The 20,071-nt window shown below is 41.1% G+C and overlaps 1 protein-coding gene across 28 annotated transcripts in view; it reads left to right on the top strand.

Moving 5' to 3' along the window:
* The window catches only part of MARCHF8 (membrane associated ring-CH-type finger 8), a 143,528-nt gene that overhangs the window by 35,545 nt on the left and 87,912 nt on the right, over window positions 1-20,071 (top strand). For 10 of the 28 annotated variants that reach the window (XM_077946339.1, XM_077946326.1, XM_077946346.1 and 7 more), the window contains one exon: window positions 1,928-2,020. The exons of 15 other annotated variants lie outside the window; for them this stretch is intronic. The gene's annotated coding sequence lies outside the window, so the exon portion shown is untranslated. Of the gene's footprint in view, window positions 1-1,927; window positions 2,052-20,071 lie in introns of all 28 variants that reach the window. 3 more of the 28 variants (XM_077946342.1, XM_077946328.1, XM_077946350.1) reach the window with 1 other exon arrangement.

The raw sequence follows: 20,071 nt of genomic DNA, 5'->3' as shown, positions 1-20,071 counted from the left end.
GGTTCAATCAATTCTCCTCCCTCAGCCTCCTGAGTAGCTGGGATTACAGGCATGCACTACCATGCCCACCTAATTTTGTATTTTGTATTTTTTTTTTTTTTTTGAGACAGAGTCTTACTCTGTTGCCCAGGCTGGAATGCAGTGGCGCAGTCTCGGCTCACTGCAGCCTCCACCTCTGGGTTGAAGCGATTCTCTTGCCTCAGCCTCCCAAGTAGCTGGGACAACAGGCACGCACCACCACGCCTGGCTAATTTTTGTATTTTTAATAGATACAGGGTTTCATCACGTTGGCCAGGCTGGTCTTGAATGCCTGACCTCAGACAATCCACCCACCTTGGCCTTCCAGAGTACTGGGATTACAGGCATGGGCCCTAATTTTGTATTTTTACTAGAGATGGGGTTTCTCCATTTTGGTCAGGCTGGTCTCGAATTCCTGACCTCAGGTGATTCACCTGCCTTGGCCTCCCAAAGAGCTGAGATTACAGGCATGTGCCACTGCACCTGGCCCAAATTGTCCCTCCTTTGGCCAACGGGAGTGCCTTTACATTAGCTCCTGGGTCGTTTTGGCATGAGTGCCTCTGATGGCTTCTTGCTTTCTTGTGTGACAAGATGTCCAGGTTCATCTTGTACATTAACAGCCATAGATCTGGAATTATCCCTTTCTTCAACCAGCTCTGGTTCCTTTCAGAGGGAAATTGTATTTAGTGACCACAGTCTGGAAACTACAGATTGGTTGTTATTTCTAGGCCTTTTCAGAGGATGGGGCTAGGAAATATGTTGTTTTTAAGGTAAAATATTTTATGAGTTTCATACTGATTTTTCCAGTATAAACTTAGGAATAGATGATTTTGTTGAATTTCTTTAATTTTATATTTGTCTCATGCTAAAAATTTTGGTTCTAAATCATATTGATACCATTACTTATCAGTGTTACTACTAACAATATGATTACTGAAAATAGTTTAAGAATTAAAAGCACTTTCCCAAATTCTTTTCATTTTTAGGATAGGTTCCTCTAGGGATGTCTGGTAAAACTATTTTAAGTCATTTGAAGTAATTCCTTTTTGTATGATTGTACCACTAATTCAATAAATATTTAGGTTCATTTCATGTTGCTCTTGAATTTTAGAGATGATAGTTTTTCAATTATTTTTTAAACAAGTAATTATGGAAAACATGTACATGGTTCCAGAGCTAAATGTGTAAAACAAGGCAGAATCAGAAAAGTCTAGCTCTGATTGTGGTTCCCTCTATTTTTCTTCCCTACGTTCCATTTAAAACATATGAGCAAGAGTGTGTGTGTGTGTGCGCGCGCGCACATCCATGCATGTGCACACACATATAGTTTCTGCCTCCTAATCCCATCTTAGGTGAATGGTAGCTCACTACATATAATTTTCTTCTTGCTTTTTTGTCTTCCTATTATTTCCTGCTGATTACTCCATAGAAGTATATAGGGGCATTCTTTATGCCTTTTTTCTATTTCATTGTGTGAATTTACCATAGTTTATTGTCAGTCCCATATTAATGGACATTTGGATTGTCTTTAGTGTCTTGCTGTTAGAAACAGTGCTGCAGTGAATACCTTATACATACATACTTAATTTTGTTGTTGTTTTTTAGAGGGATATTTCAGTTTTAAATAAAACAACTCGACTTCAGGAGGTATTCAAGTGTAATGTTACTGCTACTGATGGATTGTTCTGGGAATAGTGGAGGATGCGAAAGGCCAGTCTTGTAATCTAGGGTAGTAATCTTTCTTTGAGTATTATGGGTCCTCTCAGTTCTGTATTATTGTTAAAAGCCACATTTATAGAGTAGCTTTTGTGTTTTCTAGTTTCACTCTGTTTAAGACTTCAGGAACGTTTGAAGCAATCGGAGCATAGAATTCTATCTTTTTTTTTTTAATTAAAAATTTTTTTTGTAGAGATGGGGTCTTGCTGTGTTGCTCAGACTGGTCTCAAACTCCTGGCCTGAAGTGATCCTTCTGCCTCAGCTTCCCAAAGCACTGGGATTACAGGTATGAGCCACTGCACCTGGCCAGAATTCTGGTATTTTAGAATTGTTTTCTAGTCTTTTATAGTTGTTTTATATATACTCAATTTGTCAAAAAATTTTAAGGAAAGTAATATGCCTGTATGGATGCTTTCCAAAGTATTCAACTTAGGTTTTATAGAAATAGTAGCTTCTTACTTTTGTAACCACATTTTTGTCCATTTGTGATCAGTTTATATAGTATTCAATTATACCATTGCAGAATGAGTACAACTGACATAGACAGGTTTGGAGATTAAACAATAGGTTTTTGATAATGTACACAACTCAACTGGTAGTAGCAGAAATATGCACATTGTAAGAGAGTGGCTTAATAAATATGAGCATTCTTTATTTTCTGGGCATTCACTAATATATTTTAAGGGAGGAACGATAGCACCAGTTCACTTCTAAAATTTTCCAGTTCCTAGTAGGAGCCTGGCACTTAGAAGATGCTTGGAAAATGATGGATGAACCAATTCATTGTTTGGGTCAGACTATGAAAATACGTGCTTGTCCATTTGTTTGCTTAGGATAAATGAATGAAATTTTCTAGGTCTTCCCAAAGGGATTTAAAATAAAGTGAAAATCTCTTAAGACGTGGTAGCTGACTTTAAAAACCATTTCCTGATTTACATTTATATTATTTTAAATTTGGTCTTGGGTTATTATTTTGATGATCGACTACAACTTTTTTTGGCTTTTATTATAGTTTTTTCACTAAAAGGTGTTTTCTAGGTGGAGAAAATGAAAAAGAATGGATTCCAGGATCATAAAGTGAATAATAGTTTGTAGTTTTTGTTTTTGTTTTTAAACATTCTACCACCTGTGTGCCAGTTAGTAATAAAACTACTAGTTTTTAATAGACATTAACCACCTTTGGGATTTCACCATGGGAAAATGGGAGCAGTATTCCTTTTCTTTCTTCCAGCTTCTTTAGTATATATACATATCACAGTCAGTGGTGCAGAAAGGTTAGGAAACTGGAAGGATACAAGGTTTAGTCATAAGGAAGCGCAAATTAAAGTTCCTGGAATATTTCACCCCTGCTCTGTATGGAACACCTTAGGGAATACTAAGGAAACATGATGGTACAGAAGACTGCAGGGATTGCTAAAAAATATGCAACAGTCCAGGGAGTATATAGCCTTTTAAGTAGGCCAGGCTTTATACCCTGCAAGGAATGATCTAAACTGTTTGATATATTGTGTCAGAGTTCTCCAAAGAAACAAAACCAATAGGGCGTGTGTGTCTGTGTGTGTGTGTGTGTGTTTGTGTGTGTGTGTACAGATATACCTGTGTATATATAGATAGATAGATAGATAGAGATGGGGGGAGAGAGAGATTTGTTTTAAGGAATTGATTCATATGATGGTGGAGACTGACAAGTCTAAAATCTGTAGGGTGGGCTGGCAGGCTGGAGGCTCAGGGAAGAGTTGATTCTGGAATTGAAGACTGAAGGCAGTCTGCTGGCAGAATTCCCTCTTCTCGGGGAGGTCAGTCATTTTATATTAAGGCCTTCAACTGATTGGTTGAGGCCCACCCACATAGCAGGATGTTTTACTCAGAATCTACCAATTTAGAAGCTGGGCGTGGTGACAGGCACCTCTATTCCCAGATACTTGGGAGGCTAAGGCAAGAGGATCGTTTGAGCCTAGGAGTTCAAGTCCAGCCTGGGCAACATAGTGAAACCCCATCTCCTAAAAAAAAAAAAATTGCGTCTCTTAAAAAAATGTTGAACTCAGACCAGGGGCAGTTGACAGAAACTCTTGGTATCCTTTCTGTGTATCTTCCCACTCCCAATCGGTACCATGGTTTTATGCTCCTAATAACAGACTTCTGACTTATGGTAATATTATGTGCACAGGGCCTGGTGAATATTTACTTTCCAGTTGTCAGAAGAATTAGACTAAAACAGTTTTCTTGTGCATATCTGTTTTGAGAAGCAGGTCTGGCATTACTCCCATTGTGTATACATCTAGGAGAGGAAATTTCAGCTGAGTCATGTATTGACTTGAGACCTAGAGCAGGTGGATCACTTGTCCTCTCTGAGTGTTTCCTCGTCTGTAAAATGGGAATAAATCCTGTCCTGCCTTAAAAAAAAGTCTACCAATTTAAATGTTAATCTTATCTAAAAAAATGCCTTCACAGAAACATTCAGAGTAATGTTTGACCAAATATCTGGATATTGTGGCCTAGTCAAGTTGACATGTGAAATTAACCACCACTTATATTGAAAGACTGTTTTTATATAATTAATGTCCACCTGTAAAGAAATTGGGTAAGTGCTATGGGTAGTAAGGAAGGGAAAGGGGAACGTGTTTTGCTTGTAGAGAAGAGATGCTTTGAGGTATGGTCTGAAGGCCAGAGAATTTTGGGCCTGATAGGCAAAGAGGGAAGAACATCCCAAGAAGGTGGGACAGAATGAACAAGGGTAAGGTTGACCATGGCATGTACGGGGGTCCTTGAGAAGATTTGTCCTACCTGGGCAGACATATCTCGGATGGTCAGGGGATAAGGTGAGTACTGAGGCAAATCCTGTTCTGGTTTTTCTGGTTTACTGCAGTATGTAGAGACTATGCTTGTTCCGGCCTGAGATGAAAGCTGGCTGGTGCAGAGCAGTGTATGCCATTGTCCTTATATGCTGCGTTGTACAGTGGCATGCTGAGAATTCTTTCTGCAGGAAGCACTTCAAATGGAGTATAATTGGCCTTCGATTTTTCTGTTATAAACTTTGGCCACAGTTTCTTCCTCTGTCAACCTACTAAAGATGCTTCACAAGATCCATGTGTTTGTTAAGGAACATAAGATCTTTCAAGAAGTATGGATTGCTAGAAGGAATTCTAGTCTCTAAACCTTGGGAATATTTTTGGATCTATTTATTAATGTTGTTCTGTAGTAGAAATAGAGTTTAGCACCTTTTCCCCCATATTACAAAGATCATAATTAACTTTGAATATATAATAGGTATGAAAACGCCTGAAAAAAAATTCTGCTGATAAAAACTATTATTATCAGAGGGAAAAGTAGGGAAAACAATATGTGGTAAATTTTACAAAATGGTTCCTAATGAATCACCACCCCCCCCCCACCTGCACCGCTCCCAGCTCTGCCTGTTTGCAGTGTGACTTCACTTGTTTCTCCCATTGTCTTAGTCCGCGTTGTGCTGCTGTAACAGAGTACCTGAGATGGGGTAATTAAGAAAGTACAGAGATTTAGTTCTCACATTTCTGCAGCCTGGGAAGTCCAAGGTTGAGGGGCTCACATCTGGTGAGGGCTTTTTTGCTGTATCATCCCATGGTGGAAGGCAGATGGGCAAGAGAGCACATTCATGGGACGGAGAGAAGGGAAGGAGGCTGAACTAATTCTTCTATTAGGAACCCACTCCCATGATAACTAACCTACTTCCTCAATAACAACATTAATCCATTAGTGAGGGCAGAGCCCTCATGGCCTAATCACCTCTTACAAGTCCCATCCGTCAACACTGTTGCATTGGGGATTAAGTTTCCAATACATGAACCTGGGGGACACATCCAAACCACAGCACCCATCAAGTGGTAGAGTCTCTTTTCCCCCTTCTTGACTTTGGTCTCAATCATGTGACTTGAATGGGACATCAGCGGACACAGTGTAAGCAGGGGCACCATGTGTAGTGGGTGAACTGTCTTGGGATGCTGCTGCCACAATGTGAAAAAGCCTAGAAGAAAAGGCCACATGGAGAAGGCCCTGCCTTCCCTGCTGAGCCCAGCGAAGCAGCCTATGTAAGTCAGGTAAGGGCAGCAGAAGAGCTGCCTAGCCAATCCATGGAATTACGAGAAATACGAAATCATGGATGTTCAAGCAACAAAGTTTTGGGTAGTTTGTTACATAGCAAGAGAAAATGGAACATCTTTTGGTAAGTGGCTGGAATCCATGCCTCCAGTTCTAATCTTGGCTTCATTACTGAGCCTTCAAGGAGGGAGGCAGAAAAGTAAATAGGTTTCTTCTCTAATGGTATGGTGAATACCCAGGGAGAACTCTGGGCTGCTGGAGCCTTGACCTCTCCTTCCCTTTCCTTATCTGTAGGGATCAGACACTGTTCTCTGCAGGGCAAGCACTGAGGAGCTCTTGTAGGAGTCTGAGAAGGTAGACTATTTCTTTTCTTTTTCTTTTCTTCTTTCTTTCTTCTTTTTTTGAGATGGAGTCTTGCTCTTGTCACCCAGGCTGGAGTGCAATGGCATGATCTTGGGTCACTGCAACCTCCACTTCCCAGGTTCAAGCAATTCTCTTTCCTCAGCCTCCTGAGTAGCTGGGATTACAGGCGCCCCCCCCCCCCATACTTGGCTAATTTTTGCATTTTTAGTAGAGATGGGGTTTCACCATGTTGGACAGGCTGATCACACGAACTCCTGACCTCAGGTGATCCACCTGCCTCGGCCTCCCGAAGATTATAGGCATGAGCCACCGCACCTAGCCAAAGGCAGACTATTTCTGTGCTTGATGGATTGAAGGTGTTTTTCAACTCCAAAGGCAGTTAGACTCATACTTCTGTTTCTCAGAAGTGAAATGCTAAAAGAACCCTAACAAATCTTCTCTTTTCCCTTTTCTTAACTTTGAGTGTTTTCAGTATTTTTGTATTCTATTACCAAGGGAATACTGTGGCTATTCCATAATTTCCGTGAGATGCAAACTCTTTCAGAAAGCCCAGACATTAGTCCAGGCCCTTTTCCCAGTAATCACACCTTGTTTACCTAATTCACATACCTGCCAGAGTGGTTGTACTGAGGTCTTCCCAAGTCGTGGAAGGAGTCCCGATAGCATGCACTGTCTGGAGCTGAGTCCTGCCTGCCCCACATTAGCATCTCACTCTCACGCAGCTGTGGTCTCTCTCTGTTAGTCTGGGGATTCTAAATTGCATACACTGCCTTTCAGTCTACAGCCTGACAGCTCTCTCTCAGCCAAGCACTTGCATTTGGACAAGACTTCCAGCTTTAGACTTTGTTGTTTTCCTTAGGGGCCTAGTTTTTATGGAATTTCTTCCTACTGGGTAGCATTGTTGGCACACCTTGAATCCATTCTGCCACTCTTCTTGGCTTCAACCTCTGAGGTTGTGTGTTGGAAATACCTCGCATAGTCTACTAGAATAAAGATGAAAGAACATAAGGATATGGGCTATAGTTTTTAAATGCAGTGTTTCTTTTCTGTGGCTTGTGATACAAATTTGTAAGTGCACTCAAAATGATACAGTTAAATACCTGCCATGAATTAGACCTGTTTGAGGCATATCTTAGTGCCTTAAAATAACCCACTTTTGAAATATCTAATTTATTATCTTTGCCAAATTTTAGGCAGATATAACCATTGCTTTCGTTAAGTGTCCCTCTGTATAGACAAAAAAGGCAGCAAAAGGCATGTCACTCTTTAATACTTCAAATGTGAATTCCATGTTGTCTTCTATATCCATAGGGATTATAATAACTCTTCTTTACTACAACAAAGACGGGAGCATATCATGTTTTATCTTAGTCCTTCCTGTAGCAGTGCCACTGTGAAATTAAAAAAAAACAAAACCACTACATATTTTAGGTTCACCTGGTAGGTTGCTACACGCTATCATATTTAGCCAAGCATAAGTTGTGCATTTTTATCCATTCTAACATCTCTGAAAGTGGCACCTTGGAATCCCAGGTTAGTCAGGGGCAGTTATGGTCTAGTTGCATAAAACTTTTTTGTTGGCACCTTCTGTAAGATCAGGCAAATGCTAGCAGCTGAGAGTCCTTGAAATATGGCTGTGAAAACTTGGGCAAGTTGATTAATTTCTTTAAGCCATGCATGAAAGGGGGATAAAATTTTGTTTCTTTCCCTCCTGGCACTGCTGTGAGATTTAAATGAAATATCATGTAAAGTACTTATGATTTGCAAGTGCTTTCATCTAGTTTTTTCCTCCAGCATTATTACTCACAGGCAGTATGTTTATACTTTTTAGTTTCTTCAGATACTTTTATCTGTTTAAATCATTTATGTTTTGGATTTTTTTTCCCACTTATCTTCAGTATTGCATATTTATTATTGTTTTAACATTTATTGTACCCTTTATTACCTCTAGTAATGATCTGAATTTTTTTGGTGGGGGACAAAGTCTTACTATGTTGCCCAGGCCAGTCTCGAACTCCTGTCCTAAAGTGGTCCTCCCATCTCAGCTTCCCAAGTAGCTGGGACTACAGGTGCAAGCCACTGCACCTGCTAATGCTCTAAATTACTCTAGGAGAGTTAAAAACTAACAAACTTCAGTCTTTTGTGTCTGGGTAAACTTTAGTCTGTGGGATGTATTTGTCTTACGATTTCTTCACTCTTGGTAATTGTATATATATTTTATGGTAGTTACTTTTTTTTTTTTTTTTATTTGAGACAGGTTCTCCTTCTGTCACACAGGCTGGAGTGTAGTTGTACGATCTTGGCTCACTGCAACCTCTGTCCCCTGGGCTCAAGTGATCCTCCCACCTGTCTCCCAAGTAGCTGATACCACAGGTGTGCACCACCATGCCCAGCAAATTTTTTTTTGTATTTTTAGTAGAGATGGGGTCTCACCATGTGGCCCAGGCTGGTCTCAAACTCCTGGAGCTTAAGCGATTCACTCACCTTGGCTTCCTAAAGTGTCAGGATTACAGGTGTGAGCCACCACTCCTGGCCTGCTTTATTCTTGTTGCATTAAAAAATTTCAGTTCATGGCCGGGCTTGGTGGCTCACGCCTGTAATCTCAGCACTTTGGAAGGCCAAGGTGGGCAGATTGCCTGAGGTCAGGAATTCGAGATCAGTCTGGCCAACATGGCTAAACCCTGTCTCTATTAAAAATGCAAAAAATTAGCCAGGCGTGGTGGCGTGCGCCTGTAATCCCAGCTACTCAGGAGGCTGAGGCAGGGCAATTGCTTGAACCAGGGAGGTGGAGGTTGCAGTGAGCCGAGATCACACCACTGCACTCAAGCCTGGGCAACAGAGAGAGACTCCTTTTCTCAAAACAAAAACAAAAACAAAGGTTAATTTTTATATTTTAAAAAGAACTCATTGTTTTTAAAGCTAATAGTTTTAACAGGCCAGCCCACATAACAAAATTTGTATCAGACTTGTTTTTAGTGGGTAACATACAGAGACCTTGTGGTGTTTCTCTGTCATCTTCCCTGAAATTTCTCAGAGCTTTCAAGTTTAATTTTGGTCTTCATTTCAGTAAAAGGCAGGAGCAGAGCAGTCTTTATAGCTTTATAGCTTAAGGTTAGCCTTGCTAACAAGTGGTTAAGTGATAGGGAGACAGAGGGTGAGATGTGATGTGGCAGGGGGAGCCTTCTTTCCTGGGTGAGTGGAGGGAAGAAGGCTTTGAGGTGATGCTAGTGCAGTACCATATTTGGGCTCTCGTTTGACTATTTGATAGCAAGCTTCTGTAACTTGTTATTGTGTCCGGAATTGGTGGGTTCTCGGTCTCACTGACTTCAAGAATGAAGCCGCGGATCCTCGCGGTGAGTGTTACAGTTCTTAAAGATGGTGTGTCCGGAGTTTGTTCCTTCAGATGTTCAGATGTGTCTGGAGCTTCTTCCTTCTGGTGGGTTCGTGGTCTTGCTGTCAGGAGTGAAGCTGCAGACATTTGTGGTGTTACAGCTCTTAAAGGCAGCGCATCTGGAGTTGTTCGTTCTTCGTGGTGGTTTCGTGGTCTCACTGGCCTCAGGAGTGAAGCTGCAGACCTTCGCGGTGAGTGTTACAGCTCATAACTGCAGTGTGGACCCAAAGAGTGAGCAGCAGCAGCAGCAAGATTTATTGCAAAGAGCGAAAGAACAAAGCTTCCACAGTGTGGAAGGGGACCTGAGCGGGTTGCTGCTGGTTGGCTGGGGCAGCCTGCTTTTATTCCCTTATCTGGCCCCACCCACATCCTGCTGATTGGGCCATTTTACAGAGTTGATTGGTCTGTTTTACAGAGAGCTGATTGGTCCAGTTTGACAGAGTGCTGATTGGTGCCTTTACAATCCTTGAGGTAGACACAGTCACAGAGTGCTAGTTAGCTAGATACAGGGTACCAGTTGGTGTCTTCACAAACCCTGAGCTAGACACAGAGTGCTGATTGGTATATTTACAATCCTTGAGCTAAACAGAGTCACAGAGTGCTAGTCCTCCAAGTCTCCACTAGGTTAGCTAGATATAGAGTACCAACTGGTGTGTTCACAAACCTTGAGCTAGACACAGAGTGCTGACTGGTGTATTTACGATCCTCCGGCTACATATAAAAGTTCTCCAAGTCCCCATCCAGTTCAGGAGCCCAGCTGGCTTCACCCAGCGGATCCTGCACCAGGGCTGCAGGCTGAGCTGCCCGCTAGTCCTGAACCTCGCCTGCACTCCTCAGCCCTTGGGCTGTGGATGGGACTGGGTGCGGTGGAGCAGGGGGCGGTGCCTGTAGGGGAGCCCACCGCAGCAGGGGGAGGAGCTCAGACATGGCAGATTGCAGGTTGGGAGCCCTGCCCCGTGGGGAGGCACCTAGGGCCTGGCGAGAAATGGCTGGCCGGCAGCGCGGGGGACCTGGCACAACCTCCGCAGCTGCTGGCCTGGGTGCTAAGCCCCTCACTGCCCTGGGCCAGCGGTGCTGGCGGGCAGCTCCGTGTGCGAGCCCTCCGAGCCGGCCCCCACCCCCACCCCCACCCCCACCCCCACCCCCGCCAGAACTCAAACCGGCCCCCAGCTTAGCCTTCGTTCCCACCCGCTGCCTCTCCCTCCACACCTCCCCGCAAGCAGAGGGAAGAGGCTCTGGCCTCAGCCAGCTCAGAGAAGGGCTTCCAGGGTGCTGTGGCGGACTGAAGGGCTCCTCAAGCACCGCCAGAGTGGACCCGAGGCCTGAGGCTGAGGAGGCGCTGAGAGTGAGGGCTGCTAGCACATTGTCACCTCTCACTAACACCAGCAATTGGGTTTTTGACTCAAAGGTTGAAATTTCTCATCTATAACTTAGGAAACTTAAGTTTTCCTCTGTCTTAAAATGCTTTTATCAGTAATTCTAAACTACTTATACTTGTCATCTTTTAAAATTTTTCTTAAAGATACTTAGACTACATTCCGCTATATTTGAATTCCATTTCAATTTTCAACTAAGTGCAACGTGGTCAATCTGCTGCAGATATTTAAATCAATGGGTTTCTTCCCATTTAAAATGAATTGTACCAGGTTGACAAACATTGAATTTTTGTTAGTTGTTTCCAAATCTCCACTAGGGTACTTAATCAGGATTTGAGACACAGAGAACAGTGTTGCTTAATAGTTTGAGTTGCAAATGAAATTCTCAGCCCTTTTTGGCTGCTGTCTCAGAGAGATTGATCCAACCAGCATTTATTGAATAGATCTTATGTGATAGGCCACAGAAAGAGAGATACAAAGGTGAGCGAAATGAGATATGCTGTCTTTGGGGAGCTTACGGCTGAATAGGGGAGAAAGTCGTTAATTAAATAACTCAATAAATGTAACATTCTAACTGTGAACATTGTTAATGAAGTAGAGGTTCTTCATTGATCCTATAAAGAACTATGAATGTGGAATTTCCTCTGTCAGGATGGTCAGATGGTTGAGGAAGAATTAGCCTAGAAGGGGAAGGAAGAGTGTTGCAGGCAGAGAATACCATATAAATAGGCTGTGGTGGGAAGGTGCTGGGAGGTCTGAGGGGACTGAAGAAACACTGCTGTTGCTGGACTATAGAGAGAGGGGTAGTACAAAATGAGGTGGGATAGATACATAGGGCCTTGTAAGCTGTATTAAATGAGTATCTTGAGGTTTAATTTAGGCACCATAAAATTCACTTGTTACAAGTGTACAATTCAGTGATTAGTAAATTTGAAGCAGTGCAGCATCATTGTAATCCAGTTTGAGACATTTCCTTTGCCCCCAAAGTTCCCTCTTGCCCATTTGCAGGTCATATCATACCCACAACTACACCCAACATGAGGCAATCACTGATCTGCCTTCTCAGCTTTCTCAAGACACTTTATAAAAACAGAATTGTATAATATATAGTCTTTTGTGTCTGACTTGTTTCAATTTGCATAGTCTTTGAGGTTCATCCATGCTGTAGTGTATATGATTGGTTTGTTCCTTTTAATTGCTGAATAGAATTTCATTGTATAGATAAGCCACATTTTTATCTATTCTTTAGTTGGTGGACATTTGGGATATTCCCAGTTTTGGGCTATTATGAGGAATGCCGCTATGCACTTTCATATGTGTGTCTTTGTGTGGACATATGTTTTCATATCTCTTGGATGAATTCCAAGGACTGCAGTTCCTGGGTCATATGATAAGTTTATGTTTAACTTTTCAAGAAACTGCCAGACTGTTTTCCGAGTATCTATACCACTTTATATTCTCACCAGAAATACGTGAGAGATCTAATTTTTCTATATCAAACAATTAGTATTGACTGTCTTTTTGATTGGAGCCATTCTAGTGTTTTTGGTAGTAGCCATTCTGGGGGGGTATAGTGGTATATTATTGTGGTTTTAATTTGCAGCATCTTTTCGTGAGTTTATTAGCTATTCATATGTCTTCATTATTTTATTTTATTTTTTTGAGACAGGGTCTCACGCTGTTGCCCAGAATGGAGTATATTGCTCACTGTAGCCTCGAACTCATGGGCTCAAACCACCCTCTTGCCTCAGCCTCCCGAATGACTAGGACTACAGGCACATATATATGAGAGCCTGGCTGTCATATATCATCTTTGATGAAACGTCTGTTAATATATTTTGTTTATTTTAAGATTATGTTGTTTGTCTTATGTAGGAGTTCTTTATTCTAGATACAAGTCTTTTATCAGATATATGATTGTCAAGTATTTTTTCCCCAGTCGTTGGCTTATCTTTTGTTTTATTAATGGTATCTTTTAAAGTGCAAAAGTTTTGAATTCAATAAAGTCTGATTTATCAATATTTTCTTTTTAAATAACATCTGCAAAGGTGGGCATTCAAGCCAAAGTTATGGATTAAATCACCCAGGAAAAGGGAGCACAGAATGAGAATCAGAGAGGGTTAAATGAAACTTTGAGGAATCTCTGCATACAATGTCATACTATAGGAGATAGATCTGCAGAGGTGGAGATGGAGCAGGAGGAACACTAGGACGGTGTTAGGTCATTTAAGTCAAAAGAGTATTTTAAGACTAGGAAGAGAGTAAAAGTATCAAGTCAAATAACATGAGGGCTGCAAAACAATTTTTAGGCTTAATATGGAGAGCATTGTAGACCTTACTGTACAGAAGACAGATTGTAGTTAGTTGAAATGTGTATAGAAAGTGAGGAAATGTTGAATGTGAGTGTAGACACCTTTTCCTAGAAAAGTAGTATAGATGGGACAGTAGCGGGATATGAATGAGGAGTCAAGTGAAGTTTTCTTGCTTTCTTTTTCAAATTTTTAATGAGACAAGGTAATCTCTTTATTATCTAAATAATGATCCAGGAATAATGCCACTTTTGGAAAGTGTGTGGCATTAGGTGTTGATCCATTTAAGGTCACATGAGTCTCATACCTGTTATTCTTTTTATACTTTCTCTCCACTGAGTTCTTCAAAATATCTTCAAAATCTAAAAAATAAAAGTAATATGTGTACTAAAATACATGTAATAAAAATAATACATTTCATTTTGAAAAATGAATTGTAAGCCCAAACTCTCTTATTCAAAACTCTAGGATTAGAAATATTTTGGAATTTAGAAATTCTCAGGTTTTTAGACAAGTAATCTGCTACATATACTGTAAATTATCAGATACTCCTATCGAGGCTTGGAGTAAGATGTCTTACTCAAATGCGCTATTTCTGCATTGAAGTATATGTAATATTTACACTAAGTAGCATAAGTATAGTTTTGAGTAGCTTCCTGTCAGTTCAGGTCAGGTTTTGGCCCCAAGGATTTCAATCAAGTTTTTTGTTGTTGTTGTTGTTGAGACGGAGTCTCACTCTGTTGCCCAGGCTGGAGTGCAGTGGGGCGGTCTTGGCTCACTGCAAGCTTTGCCTCCTGGGTTCACACCATTCTCCTGCCTCAGCCTCCCAAGTAGCTGGGACTACAGGTGCCCATCACCATGCCCGGCTAATTTTTTGTGTTTTTAGTAGAGACAGGGTTTCACCATGTTAGCCAGGATAATCTCCATCTCCTGACTTTGTGATCCGCCCGCCTTGGCCTCCCAAAGTGCTGGGATTACGGGCATGAGCCACCGCGCCTGGCCTAGGAGTTCAATTAAGTTTTAGTGTTAAATAAGAAAGGGTAGAGTGGTTTTTAAAAATTTTTAATTTTTGATAGTTTTCTGAATTTTAGAACTGTGATTAGGAACTTGGTGTACCCAGTGTCCTAGAATGAAAAACAGTAGTCCTTTGCTCTGGTCCTCCACAGTCTAAAGCATTGTTGGAATGGGCAGAATCTTCCCCATAGGCAGCCGCATGTGTCTTCTGAGAGTTGCTCCCATGTTTTCAAATAATATGTTCATACTGTTTCTTGACTTACAAACATTAGCTATTATCTGTTGACTTCCTTTTTTACCCAACCTTCCCTCTTCCCATCCTCCCAATTTGGTTATCCCAGCGTTGCTTATATCATCGTAATGTTTACACTATTGTCCATGTTGAAATTTGTACTGTTCATTTTAAAGCCAAATTATTACATTTTCTTTCTTCTATAGTTTTTGTTGTTGTTAGTAATTGCTTTATATTTTCACTTGCATAATTTTTATTATTCATATCGTTAGTTCTTTTTAGGTATCCATGATTGTACGTGTCACTCCATCTTTGCTGTTGAGCTACCATGCCTGCCCCAAGATACAGGTTTTCTTATGTTAGGTATTGATATTGTATTTTAGCATTTATTTGTAGTACGTAATGACATAAATGACTGATTCTACAGGTTCTACATAATGTCATAAATGACATAAATGACTGATTCTCTCCATGTATGTTCATGTGTCTTGATATACTGGTGACTCCCAATATGCATTTGTGAACATGTCTTTGGTTTCTTTCTTTTTTTTTTTTTTTTTTTTTGAGATGGAGTCTTGTTCTTGTTGCCCAGGCTGGAGTGCAATGGTGCATTCTCCGCTTACTGCAACCTCTGCCTCCCGGGTGCAAGTGATTCTTCTGCCTCAGCCTCTGGAGTAGCTGGGATTACAGGCCGCCACTACCACGCCCAGCTAATTTTTGTATTTTTAGTAGTGACTGGGTTTCACCACATTGGCCAGGCTGGTCTCAAACTCCTGACCTTGTGATCTGCCCGCCTTGGCTTCCCAAAGTGTTGGGATTACATGCGTGAGCCACCGCCTGGCCTATGTCTTTGGTTTCTTAAAGGCATGTGAAGCTCAGTCTGTCCACGTTGAGCTTACCTCCTTCCCCTGCTGCTTTTCTGTGCATCTCTGTCACATGGTTTCTGGAGTATACAGCCAGAAACCATGGGACAGTTTAGATCCCTCACTAGGTTATGTTAGTCCTGCTTTTCAAATGACCTCACTTCTCCCTCCATATCCACTGCCTTAAGTCTGGCTTTGATCATTCAGCGCTGATACCTAGAATTGATCTCCTCACTCCTTTTACTGCTTTTTCTCTTTCTGTTTCTGCTAGCTGCTGTGCATGGACTTCTCATTTTTTAGATGAAATTTACTCCCTATAAAAACAGGCTTAGCTTCAAGTTGTTGATTCTAACAATGCCAGTCAGGATGTTAAGATACAATTTACAGCAGAGAGGAACAGGGTGCTGCTGGAGAGTCTGGCACCCTGCAAACAAGGGTACAGGGAGGCATGTGAACTCTTCCTGGGGTGGCCGTTCCTCTGAGATGCTGCAGCTGGCATTTGTCTTCTCCTAGCTCCCCACATTATTTGTCCAAAGCATTGTTGTTGGAATGGGCAGAATCTTCATTTATGTTGATCTCTGGAAAGAGCATAGAACAGTTTGACTGTGAAGCCATACTGGTTGTCTTCAGCATTGGCCTTTCCTACCACTCTCCTTTTAGGAAGGGGATGTCAACCTTGCTTCCTCTCAGAGTCAAGCTGCTTATGTATTACACATAAATGTTAGAAAGGATTCACGGTCCCAGTTGTATAAATCTGTGTTTGACTGAGGCATAGGGGGTCAGAAAATAGTTCTGGAAAAACAAAGCAAACCTGCAGGTTTTTGTAATGCAGTGAGAGAAATCACTGCAAATGCCTGGAAAAGCCTGCCGGCAGATGTGCTGATGTTAAGAGCACCTATGTTTCACTCTTGTCACCCAGGCTGGATTGCAATGGTATGATCTCGACTCACTGCAACCTCTGCCTCCCGAGTTAAGCAATTCTTCTGCCTCAGTCTCCCAAGCAGCTAGGATTATAGGCACCCGCTACCACACCTGGCTAATTTTTATATTTTTAGTAGAGATGGGGTTTTGCCATGTTGGCTAGGTCAAGAACTCCTGACCACAGGTGATCCACCCGCCTTGGCCTCCCAAGTGCTGGGATTACAGGCGTGAGCCATCGCACCCAGCCTGGACACAGTCTTATTTGATCTTCACAGAAACCCTGTGAACTGAGTGGACATGATTACCCTTCTCTTTTACAGATGAGGAGACCAAACAGCTTAGAAATGCATCAGTTTGCCCAACATCCACAATTAGAGCCAGGATTTGAACTTAGGTTTGTGATTGCTGACTTTGTACTCTTTCTATTGCCTTCTGATTGCTGACTTTGTACTCTTTCTATTGCCTTCTCAAAACTGGAAGGGTGAGTGAGATAGGGCAACAGTAGCCATCTCCTACTTAGGAGGCCTACTTAGCATAATTTTTTAAAGGTTCATCCATATTGTGGCATGTGTCAGTACTTTATTTCTTTTTATTGCTGAATATGATTCTGTTGAATGGGTATAGCTTATTTGATTTATCCATTCATCATATGATGGACATTTAGGTTGTTTCCACCTTTTGGCTATTATGAATAATGTGATACATTCATGGACAAGTTTTCGTGTGAGGAAATGTTTGCATTTCTCTTGGATGTGTATACCCTAGGAGTGAAGTTGTTGGGTCATATGATATTTAACATTTTGAGAAAGAGCCAGACTATTTTTCAAAACTGCTACATAGATCCCCACTAGCAGTATATGAGGGTTTCAGTTTCACAACATCCTTGCCAACACTTAACTGTTTGTCTTTAATTATGAACATAATTAAAGTAATATCTGATAGTTTTGATTTGTATTTCCATGATGGCTAATGATGTTGATTAACCCATTTTTCATTGGGTTATTTGTCTTTATTATTATTATTATTATTATTATTTTGGTGGAGATGGGGCCTCGGTATGTTTCATACACTGGTTTTGAACTCCTGGCCTGAAGCAGTCCTCCTACCTCAGCCTCCCAAAATGCTGAGATTATAGACGTGAACTACTTGCACCTGGCTTTGCCCTTATGTTATTGAGTCGTAAGAGAGTTCTTTATGTATTCTAGATACAAGTCCCTTATTACATATATGATTTGTAAACTTTTTCTTCTATTCTGTCATTTGTCTTTTACACTTTTTTTTTTTTTTTTAAATAGAGGTTGAGTCTTGCTGTATTGCCCAGGCCATTCTTGAGTTCCTGGCCTCAAGATATTCTCTTGCCTTGGCCTCCCAAAGTTCTGGGATTATAGGTGTGAACCACTATGACTGGCTGTTTTTTCCCTTTCTCAGTGGTGTCTTTTGAAGCACAAAAGTTTTTATTTTGATGATGTGTAGTTTGTCTATTTTTTTCTTTGTGTAAGGAAGAGATCCAAATTTCTTTTGCATGTGGCTATCTAGTTGTCCCAGCACCATTTGTTGAAAACAGTACTCTTTCCCTAAGGAGTGATCTTGGCACCCTTCTTGAAAATCAGCTGACTATAGATACGTGGGTTTATTTCTGAACTCTAAATTCTATCCCATTGATATATCTATTCTTATTCCAGTACCACAGAGTCTTGATTACTGTTCCTTTGTCGTAAGTTTTGCAGTCTGGAAATGTGAGCTCTCCAACTTTGTTCTTCTTTTTCGAGATTGTTTTGGCAGATCTGAGTCCCTTGAATTTTATATAAATTTTCAAATCAGCTTGCCAAATTTCTGTAAAGAAGTCAGCTCAGTTTTTGATAGAGATTGCTTTGACTCTCTGTATCAACTTGGGAAGAATTGCCATTTTAACAATATTAAGTATTTTGATCCATGAACATGGGGATCCATTTCTAGTTTCCTCAACAACCAGCTTTGGCAGTATCTCTTCTAGATGTGGATGTTCATATTAGGTGTGCTGTATTTTGCAAGTTAGCATTAGTCAAATTGAAGCCCTCATGCCTGGATTGTCAGGCATAGTGCTGAGGTTTAACTGTTACTCTTATGTAAAGATTAATTTAGTTGATATAAAAGATGTCTGGAAATTATGCAAAGAAAATAATGTGAGTAATATATGATTATACTCTTCATGTGAATCTTCACATAAAAAATGGTATGGCCTGCTTTATGGTTTGTTTGTAAACTCATTTTTATCCTAAATACATCTGGCATAGGAGAGAGATTGTAAGTCTGTTGCCTTGTGGTGGTGGTACATATCAGAAGACTAACTTTAGTGGTAGTGAGGAGGGATGTCCTTCAAAACTGCAAAAATTTTGAGACCCTCTCGCATCTGTGTTTCCGTGCCATAAATAGCCCTTCTCAGGCTTGTCATGGGCATGTACCAATGATGTAATAATGATGATTATATGAGAAGCACCACAGGTAGCTACTGGCATGATAGGTATAGGGCTCTGGGTATGGTCAGTTTGACTAAGTATTCCAAGAGGCCCCATGGAGTTTGTCATCTGTAACAGAGGACTTTAGTGCATTAGTGATGAAAAAACTGCTTACCACTGCCTATTGTGATCTCTCAGGGAGTACAAGGCAGCTCCGCAGTAAGTGCCTCTTGTCTTGTGTGATGTGCTTGAATACAAACATTCAGACTGTTTCTTGGGCACAGTAGTGCTCCATCTTCCTCATCAAAGGCTTGAAATAGAGTAGATGGTGTGTGATATCTGGACACTAACATCACCTATTCTATTTTCCTTTTTTTGTTGTTATTATCAATGATCACTCACCTGCTTACTGTAAAACTAGACTTTATAAACAGATTATTGTTTTAGCTAATTTTCTTCTATGTGTTGATCCCTCCCAGTTTTTGTTCCTTTTTGTTGTTCATTGATTCTAGAGTTTTGTGAAGGAAGCCATTTTGTGAGTCTTGGTGCTCCTCTGCTTGCTTAGGGACACTACCAAGAGTTGGCACCAGTCTTACAAACGCCTGCGTTTGATCCAGAGTAGAGTTTTGGGAGAGGTAGAGTAAGTGACTGCTTATCAAATGTGACCTTGAGGTTGTCAGGCCCTGTTGTTTACCCTGCATTTTCCTACTGCCTCACTTGTCCCCACCCCCTATCCCACCACATGGTTAATAAATGAAAATCTCCAAATTCAAGATTCATTCTTTTGGTTGAAGGCTTCCATTTTCTGTTAAAATTTGAACAAAATGAAACATTTTACTACATTAAATCGTCTGGATAATTTACATTTAACTGGTTTTGTATACAGAGTTGGATAGATCTCAGTTGGTAAGTGGGGAGAGAGAACAACACACAAGTCAATTATTAGACATTTTGGGGGATGCATAAGAGAAAACCAGAAAAAGGGCAGAGGTACCTGGAATCACTGAAGACATCTTATGCATACACTGTTATTTTACCTAAAGGCAGCCTTTCTCATGGTTCTCAGGAATGTCATGGTGACCCTTCATATTCTCTAGGAAACCCTTTACAGCAGTATTTGGCAAACTACAGTCTTGTGGGCCAAATCTAGCCTGCTGCCTATTTTTGTAAATAAAGTTTTATTGGTACATAACTACTCTCATTCATTTACTCTCTCTCTCTCTCTCTTTTTTTTTTTTTTGAGACGGAGTCTTGCTCTGTTGCCCAGGCTGAAGTACAGTGGTGCGATCTCGGCTCACTGCAAGCTCTGCCTCCTGGGTTTGTGCCATTCTCCTGCCTCAGCCTCCTGAGTAGCTGGGA

Source organism: Macaca mulatta, chromosome 9, assembly GCF_049350105.2.
Source record: "Macaca mulatta isolate MMU2019108-1 chromosome 9, T2T-MMU8v2.0, whole genome shotgun sequence".
In the NCBI taxonomy this organism is placed as follows: Eukaryota; Metazoa; Chordata; class Mammalia; order Primates; family Cercopithecidae; genus Macaca; species Macaca mulatta.
Note: the sequence above shows the minus strand (reverse complement) of the source record. Positions and strands in the feature narration are given on the sequence as shown.